The sequence below is a fragment of the Homarus americanus genome, unplaced genomic scaffold (assembly GCF_018991925.1).
Source record: "Homarus americanus isolate GMGI-L3 unplaced genomic scaffold, GMGI_Hamer_2.0 scaffold85, whole genome shotgun sequence".
Lineage (NCBI taxonomy): Eukaryota > Metazoa > Arthropoda > Malacostraca > Decapoda > Nephropidae > Homarus > Homarus americanus.
Genome location: NW_024715235.1, coordinates 38,546 through 48,468, shown reverse-complemented (window position 1 = coordinate 48,468; position 9,923 = coordinate 38,546). Strand labels below are relative to the sequence as shown.

The 9,923-nt window shown below is 43.0% G+C and overlaps 1 protein-coding gene across 1 annotated transcript in view; it reads left to right on the top strand.

Annotated features, from left to right (window-relative positions):
- Positions 1 to 686: 686 nt before the first annotated feature.
- LOC121857227 (leucine-rich repeat extensin-like protein 2) overlaps positions 687 to 9,923 on the top strand; it is a 43,567-nt gene continuing 34,330 nt past the window's right edge. Inside the window, exon 1 of the mRNA XM_042353196.1 lies at positions 687 to 806. The gene's annotated coding sequence lies outside the window, so the exon portion shown is untranslated. The remainder of the gene's footprint in view (positions 807 to 9,923) is intronic.

Genomic DNA, 9,923 nt, shown 5'->3' with positions numbered 1-9,923 from the left:
TAGGGTGATAAACTGAGAGAGAGGCGTGTATAGGTAATATACTGAGAGAGAGGCGCGTTTAGGGTGATAAAATGAGATAGAGGCATCCATAGGGTGATAAACTGAGAGAGAGGCGTGTATAGGGTGATAAACTGAGAGAGAGGCATCCATAGGGTGATAAACTGAGAGAGAGGCATGTATAGGGTGATAAACTGATAGACAATCATTGTGTATGATAGGAAGAAGAACTGTGTAGATGATCTTATGATGACACAGATCACCGTAACTGTATACTGGATTGTTGGCCTTTGGTACAGAAGGAAGCAGCATAGTTGGCACTAAACTTGACCCCAACAATAAAGTAAGGTGGCTGGGTGGACCGGAGTGTAGAGTACAGGGAGAACTTTAGGATAAGAGAGGGGAACTACAGATACACCCTCAGATATAGAGTAAATTATGTCTTTTTCTCTAACAGAAAGAAAACGTTATTCCTCTGTCGCAAGAGAACATAGTGAAGACATAACCAGATCATTATCCATAAAACGCACGATGTATATATTTACCTTCATTTCCACGTCACCTCTTGTGCTGCCCTTTCCCTTCTCCCTTCCACCTCCCTTTGCTCCCAACACCTGCAGTTGCCTCCTGATCCCCATCCTCCACTCACAGTCAATTACGTGAGGTAGCTCCACCCACCTTCATGATGGTTGGTTGGTCGAAGGGTCGTCAAGGGTATATAGAGCGGTGCACTCCCTCAGCAGGTCCACATCTTTGCCAGTATTAGCTCTCATACTGACCCTTCACCCAACCCAGTCAACCTTGATCAGGTGAGCCACAACTGTGAAGCAATGAAGGTAGTTTATAGGAAGTGAGGCGACGCACAGGTCTAGCCACATTGATAACTGAGGCGATTTCACTCAAGGGAAGAACTTCAAACTGACTATCAAAGTTTGTAAGACAAGCTAGCTGAGACAGTCTGAAGTTAGCTGAGACCCTCTGAAGTTAACTGAAACACTCTGAAGTTAGCTTAGACAGTCTAAAGTTAGCTGAGACACTCTGAAGTTAGCTGAGATAATCTGAAGTTAGCTGAGACAGTCTGAAATTAGCTGAGACAGTCTGAAATTAGCTGAGACAGTCTGAATCTAGATGGTAAAGTCTGATGCTAGATGAGAGTCTTAAGTAGCTGAGACAGTCTTAAGCTGTCTGAGACAGTCTGAAGCTAGCTGAGACAGACTGAAGCTAGCTTAGACAGTCTCTGACTAATAAATTTGAGGTTTATTACAACGTCAACGCTGGTGTATATCTCCAGCAAGTTGATGGACTCTGTCGTCTGATTCCTTTACCAACTGTGAATGTTTAGAACAAGTGAATTAGAGCTCTAAGTTGTTGAGCACACAAATATTAGTTCAATACCCATGAATGAAGGTCTTTTGAGATGTTTCGACTTGATCTTACTCCTGTAGCTAATCTAGAAGAACTATTAGGATTGGAAGTATTAGGAGAAATATTTGGTGGCCAGGGGATTAGTTCAGGATATGGTAAATCAGGGGGAAATGAAGGAAAGTGGGAGAATGACAAATTAAGGTTGAATGGTGTACTTGAATAGTAACTTCTAGCTCTCTGGCCTTGGATTGTATTCCTGTTTTTCAGTAGCCAATATTCAGAGTAGAAATGACGACCTCTGACCAGGCTCTCTTCTGGAGCTGGCTGGAGCATCGTATATTTTATCTTTTTTATCTTAATAAATGTAGAAAGAAGGGCTGTAGAGGCTGGGGATTATCTTCGTTGGTCACTCACATCTGTTTATGAGCTTTATTTTTATGTTTTTAAGAAGTGAAAGAAAGTGAATACACACATTAGAGATGTAAGATCCAACTTTGTACTCAGGTTAACGAGAGGGTAGTCTTATTTTTTTTAATGAAGTTTGTGTACCTGTGTTTAATTGACAGTTTGTTTTATAAGATTCTATTTGTTAAACCTGGCTATCTCACAGCTAAATATGTTACATTATTCTCCGTGTTTTATGATTATTAGTTATATCTTGGTACTGGTGGTGGGGAGAATGTACCTGTATAACCCTGACTGCCGCAGTTTGTCCTCCCTGACACGGGTAGCCAGCTCCCACAATCGCCGGTTGTGATATCTCAGTCTGGGAAGATTTTTGGTTCTTGCCTGGACCACCTGGGGGTCCATGGTCAACAGTAATACCACGGAGCACAACCTTGGGACCAGTGTAACATGTGTGTAAGTTTCAGGTCTCTAACAGCTTCCGTTTTGGAGCTATAGCTGGGACAAACACATCTCCAAGTGTAGTTTGTCTGATCTAATTTCTTGATTGGTCACATTTGGGATTCCCCTTTACAGTACAGGGCGTCCTCGCTTAATGTTGGGGATACATTCCTGATAACGCCTCGTTAAGCGAAACAACGTTAAGCGGATCAATTTTCCCCATAAGAAATAGATAAAATACGAGAACGTTCCTGAGCCTCTCTTTGACCCATGAAAAAGTTACATATACAGAAAAGCATTGCCATCTCTAAAGAGAATAGTATATAGAACTACAGTACTAATTTTGTATTGGTACTCACCGTTGGGCGGAGGTGGTAGAGCGAGTGTGTGGTGAGTAGTGGAGCGAACTTTTTTAAGTTTAACAAATTTATTAGCAAAGCTTGTAGTACAGTTTGCCTATTCTGAGTAATTCAGTCAGGTCTTGACACTGAGGGTGGTATCACTTCTCACTGCCACGCAGGACAGACGTTCATACACAAAGAAATACATCATATATGTATAGAGCAGGGATGGCCAACCTCCGGCGCATGCGCCAAACGTGGCTCATTGGATGATTAGAAGTGGCGCATTGCATCCCTGTGATAATAATAAAGTAAGGCAGTAAGCCTACTCATTATTTTTAGCGATTCTATTATTTCGTGCACAGCATCAGACTGAAATAGAAGGAAAACTGAAGCTTCTGCTTGGGTCTGAGTTATGGAAAGAATATGTGACTAAGAAAAAGGAAGAATTCAGAAGAAGACAAAATGTATTTGTTAAAAAAAGTTGTGAAAGTTTGTCGATGACAGAAGCGTCCTATGAAATTGCTTTAGCGTTGGCGAAAAAAAGGAAGTCTTTCTCTGATGGAGAAGGTTAGATTCATGTGCGTAATGTCACTGTTCACTGCCATGCAGAGCAGAGGTTCGTACACAAAGAAATGCATCATATTCATTGACAGTATATGTATATATAGGTCAGATTCATGTGGGTAATGTCACTCTTCACTGCCATGCAGGACAGTGGTTCGTACACAAAGAAATAAAGAAATACATCATATTCATTAGCAGTATATATAGGTCAGTGGTTCACATACATTGGAGTCATATTCTAAATTGAAGACTAATCAGTGTGGGCTAGCAAATTTAGAATAAACAGCAAGAATGTCCTCAAGCACCCCCAATTCAATGTAGTAATTACAAAGTTCAAGATACAATAAGTCAGGTGGCCTGAAGTCTTTGACAGTGTCACATTCAATAATATAATGTTCAAGTGTATGCTTTAAAGGTTTAACACAAAGTTTACATGCTGAGTGTTCCGGTATGGGTACAGCATTACTAACTTGCCAGATGTGTCTGTATCCTAGCCTAATTCTGGCCACGACTATGTCACATTGTCTGGTTTTGTCCTTATGCTGGCCATACCGGTACCTCTTGTCACAAAATTTGTCATATTTACTAATGCTACTGTAAGAACGCGCAACACAAGCTGCGACCCTTTAAGGGCTTGGCACTCTTACAACAATACTCTGACCTGGTAGCGAGACACGAGAGGAAGGCCCATGGGTACATGTAATTATAGTATTGAGCATTAGGGAAAGAACAACTGTGAATACTATAGGTGAATCATAGACCCAACATACAAATACAATGTTTATTGAAACACAAAAATGGTTACAGAAAAGACGCTGTATGCACCCAAAATAGGAACTCCTGGTACCATGCCCTCAGGCTTAAGTTACTTGCACCACTACTGGGTGTACACACACCAAAACACACAAACTCTTACAGCACCTTACTACCATCAAAACCAGTGGCACTTGTCATTACAACACTCAATACCCCAGGGGCAATACTCCAGCAGCCGCCATGGGAGTCTCATCACCAAGTGACACCTTCCAACAAACTCCGATAATTCCGGTGGAATAACACCACCACACCAATAGCCCTACTGAGTTATGAACTGTACTCATCCACCAAAGATGGGGCTGGAAGTTGTTTGTGGTGCTTGACGATCCGGGTTCACCACGTGGGCATAGTGTTACGGGAATACTGACCAGCTATGGGGCCCATAGGTGGTAGTGGAGCTTCTGACGGTCGTGGTTCACAGGGATAACCGATTCTACTGGACCTCAGACATCTCCCCAAACTAGTGGATGAGTCATCCACGCTACAGGCACGGCTTAGGCTGCGATAGGGACCTGTAGGTGGGAAGCGTGGCGGCTTACTCACTGTTGATAACGAACCTCAACATTTCAAAGGGACATTAAGGACATAAAATACTTCACTCAAAGCACATTAACTACGTTCCTGTAACACTTGCACAATCAAACTATTAATTAGGTCAAATCACTTAAAATGGCGAATTACAACACGAAGAAGGTGGAATGACCTACCTGTGGGTGGGAAGCGTGGCGGCTTACTGATTTGAAAACGAACCACCGCCTTCCACCCACGCCAAAGTCACGGATTCCACCTACTTAACCATTTCACTGAATCACGTTACTGTAACACTCTGACGATTGAAACTGAGACTACGAACTCAGTTTCATTCCCTACTATTATCTTTACAAACAATGCTCTGACTGAGCTATCAATAGCAAGAATTAAATTGATCACAAAAGGTTGGATGGCAATCCCGTCCCAACAGGCAACGCCTTACTACAAACGCGAGGACCAGATTTCAAAGTTCCCTTTCAGGAATATTAATTAATTCCTTAGATAACCTACCTACCATAATTTCACTATGATTATCAGAGTCTCTGCTATTCATAGGTGAAAAAAGGAAGGTTTACAGGGTCTCGGTAGCAGAAAGAGTTTACAACTTCGGTCAACAAACATAAGACATCTCGATGACGTCATCAAGTAAACAGAGAGAACGAAGGACATTTCCACTGGAGGACTCAGAAGATTTTGTGGAAGTGTAAGCGTAATATGAATCCTTAGGTTTCAACAGGCTAGCCGTCATTTCGATCATGACACTGCAACTGCCAGGTCTCTCAGCATTTCTCACTTCTTCTAGATCAGAGTTCATGAATCTGACTTGAATGTTTTTAATTACAGCATTGGGCAGGCCAAGGTCACTGTCAACATTTTCTTTTTTACATGCCTCATTGGCCAGTCTATCAGCACGGTCATGATACCTGATTCCAACATGGTACGGGATCCACACAAATTCAATACGGGCTGTTCTTTGATTTCAAAGCACTTTGAGAGTCACAGAATATCACCCCACCTCCATTTTCTTTAAGGTAGTCTGTGGCTAAGTAGATTCCAGTTAGTTCAGTTTGTGTTGTGCCGGCCCAGTTGTTCAGCCTTTGCTTGTTTGACACTATCATCTCTTTTTCTTTATATATTACAATTGCACAGTCTGATCTACCTGTGTTTGTCTGCACAGAACCATCAGTAAAAGTATAACATTCACTTGATTTATTACTCTCTATGTGTCTGTTAATAGTTTCTAGTGTGACACATCTCACCACATCGGTGTTTAACATTTGCTTGCTACCATCAGGAGTGTAATTAATAGGAACTGATATATCCAGCCAAGGAGGAATAGCATTAATAGGTTCATCTGGGGTGATTGGGACATTCAGTTTGAAGAGATCTGCAACACTTTTATGAAGCCACGCCCCAAAGAGAGTCTTTTGTGGAAGGTTAGCGAGATAGTCGGGATTAGTTAGATAGAACATCAACTCAGATTGAGCTGTAGTTTGGGAGCCATTGTTCTTCAAAACTTTGACACAAGACATGGTATTAGGTAGAGCTATCCTCTCAGATAGGGAGGGCAGTCCGAACTCTTTCCTTATGTTTACAATTCTGGTTGATTTTGGGCAACCTAGAAAGATTCGCATGGCTTCATTTTGCACTACCTCAAGGCTGTTGAGTTGTTTAGGCGGAATAGTCACAAGATGGAGAGCATGATAGTCAACTACAGAACGAATGAAGTGAAAATAGACAGTACGAGCATAGGTGATGTTAATTCCATAGCCTTTGCCAACAAGGGTTCTGAGGGGTTTAATGCACTGCATTAGTTTGGCACGAAGGTTGCCGACAAAGTTTGCATCATTCACACAAATTCCAAGATATTTATAGGAGCTACATAGTTCCAAGGGCATGCTGTTAATGTTAAAGTCAAGAGGCAGAGGGTGAGCAGGACGAGGATTGAGGACCCTCGTCTTGTCAACAGATATTATGAGACCACATTCCACAGTCCTCCGAGCAAATACATCCAGCAAGGCTTGGAGCCTGAGTTTGGTCTGTGTCATAATTCAGATATCATCAGCATAGCATATTACGGCCTCATTTGGCTGAACTGGAATGTCAGCAATAAGCTTGTGCATCAGTATATTAAAGAGCATAGAACTTAACACTCCTCCCTGAGGTGTGCCAAGCTCAAATGATCTCATTCTGGCACTTTTAACTCCCCTGAACAGAACCTGTTGGACAGATAACCCTTTATCCATGTCAGGAGGTTACCTTGGATGCCAAAATTAGCTAGTTGCTCAAGTATAATGTCTCTATTAGCTACATCAAAGGCTGATTTAAGGTCTATGAAGTCTGTTTGTGTCTTATCTTTTGAGTGAACAAGATATTCTGCAAAGCATGTCTGTGCGCTATGCCCGGGCATGAACCCGTACAGATTAGGGGCGAGTCTGTCTTTGACTTGAAACATGAGCCGGTTTAGAACAACTCTTTCAAGGGCTTTACATATACAGGATACCCTGTCAAGCAGTGGATAGTTAGGGATCTCATTCAACAATCTCAGGGTGTTATAGGTTATGCCATCCTCACCAGGGGAGGATGACTCACCTTTCATTAGTGCTGTTGTTAGTTCGTGGTGCGTTATAGGAAACTGGTCGGTAAGGTCTGGTGAGGAACAGGCTATTTCAATATTGAAACCCCTATTAATGTGTGTGGTTTCAAGATATTGCGGTATGTCAGGAGGCAGGGAAGTGATTTGTGACACACTGGACCATTGGTCTAATAGCATGTGAGCATATTCTGCAGGGCTGTGATGAAGCTGGACTGGGGTGGGTGACTTGGTAATGGCTCTAATTTTGTTCCACACCTCTGCTAGAGTGGTTGTTCTATTAATTCCCTGTAAAAATTGTTCCCAATAGGTGTTTCTCACCTGACCTTTGAGTTTACAAAATTCTATGTTATCTTTGAGGAATGCCAAGAGGTTATCACTAGTTTTATTTTGCTTATAAGTGTTGGCAAGCTGTTCTACCTTCTCTCCGTCTTTGGTGAGAATGGGGTCATGTGTCCAACCAGGTGGTATAATATGTGGTAATGACATTTACAAGATCACAGCAAAATTCATCCACTGACCCAGGTGTATATTCAGCATACCATCTGTGGATGTAGGCCTTGAAGTGCAGTTTAAGATTATCTGGGATGTTAATTCTGAGCTTAGGATGGGGTTCACACTTGACATCAGCAACAGTGTATTCAGTAAGTATTGCATAATGATCACTGACTAGGTAGTCTGAGATGACCTTAGCCTTGACATTACTGTCTACTAGGTTATACCCAATCACATAATCAAGTCTGCCCCCCATCAGATGTGTCACTTTGTCTGTGTCGTATACAGTGATATTATGATTATTGATGTAATTCACGAACACCCTCCCATTAGAGTTACACTGGACATCACCGAGGACAGTGTGACGAGAGTTAAAGTCACCCATACACAGCATAGCATTGTTACCTGATGGCTTTGGTAACACGTCCGCTCGCAGCTCATTACACCCAACATACACTGTAGATGTTATACAGCGAAAATTGACTGTTTGCTGTCTTAACTGTAAATTGTTAATAGTGAATACTTTCATCATTGTCAGTTTTAATCCATTTACAGACCAGATCATTTTTTACATAAGTGAGCAGGCCACTTCCTGCTCCACTATTACTGTATATGCTGTAAACCCAGCTCTCCTGGGTGCAACTTTCTTCTGGGTGCTGGACGTGTAAGGTTCTTGTAAATCAATTACATCAATGTTAAAAACTTTAACAAACCATTGTAGGTCATTAATTCTGCGGTTAACACTCCGGATGTTCCATGATATGACCCTAAGCGTTCGTGTTACTCGTCCCACCTTGACTTTAGTATAGATAGTCGCGCGTTGGCTTCATAGATCAACCTGACCAATAAGTTGACCATTTCCAATTCTTCACCTCTGGTGTGCCTGATAATGCGTTTCACGGCCCTTATTCCAGAAGGATTCTTATACACAGGTTCCTTCATTAGCCCCGCGAGTTCCTCCAAGGTATACATTGGAAAAAGTGCAGGGTCATGGACAGTCGTCAGACCTGTGGTTATTAAGGAGACCACGCTGGCAGTCTGGGGCTCAGTCTCCCTATTCATGCTTTCATCACTATCGGTCTCGCTCTGGCTACTCACCCTCAAGTGGAGCGGAGGAGGAGGATGGGAGCGGAGGAGGAGGGCTGGGGAGGTGGCGGAGGGTGGGAGAGGAGGAGGGTGGTGAGTCACTGAGATACTGCGGCTGCCTCCTCCTCCTCTGACTGGGGTTCCCCGCCGTTGGTTGCTCCTGCTCCGTTGTAGTTTACTCCTCCTCGACTGCCGGCTGTTATGAAAAAGCTCCTTCTGCCGTCCTGCGACGAAAAAATTAATCCAATGTTGACTGCTTGGTGCTACTCATCTTCTTCTCCTTATAGATCTCGGTGTAGCAACCAAGACTGTCCTCAATTCTGCATTGAACCTTTGAGCTACGTTCTCTGTTTGGGTCGTCATCTAGAATGATTTGCATTGCTTGCTGGAACATGTTCAATAATTTTGCCAACCTCTTTGAAGTTAGCGTTCGTTGAGGTTCTTCGTCGTCGTCTTCAACTGGACTGTGTTCTGTTAACAATTACAGATCTTGGTTGGTGAGCTCTTCTGTATGGGATGCCAGGACGTCTTCGATATCCTCTGATTCCAGCTCATCAAAGCCTGCCTGTCTAGCCAAGCTGAGCATATCCCTATTATTCACAGCTGGGCCTAAACCCCGTGAATCCCGTAAAACTGTTGACGCACTCAGGCCACAGTTTACGCCACACACCATTCAGACAACTTTCTGAAATCTCTTCCCATGCCTTGCCAATATTGTCAGTTGCATGAAGAATGTTGAAACCGCGCCAATAGTCTCGGATCGTTGGTTTATTTTCTCCGTCTGTAACCTTGAGCAGCTGGGCCATGGTACGGCATAAATAATACGCCATGAACGTGGCGATGACGCCTTGGTCCATAGGCTGCATTAGTGCTATTGTGTTGGGAGGCAGGAATACAACTCTTACACTGTCATGCAAGTCATCAATATTGGGAGAATGAGTTGGAGCATTGTTAACGATCAGAAGTTATAGAGTTATGATTCTCCTTGGCACAGTATTCCTTCAGTGCAGGGACGGTGTACACGTTTAACCACTGGCTAAATATGGCGCCGGTTATCCATGCTTTTATATTTGCCTTGTAAATGACAGGAAGGTGATCCTTAGAGCATAGGCTTCAGCATAGAGTATAGGCTTCAGCATAGGCTTCAGCTTGAAGTCAACGGCAGCGTTCTCGCAAAGTAGCAGCAGCGCTAAGCGGTGTTTTGCCGCTTTAAAACCTGGCGCTCTTTTCACCTCCTTGGAGATATAAATCCTCTCAGGCATTCTCTTCCAATTGAGACCAGTCTC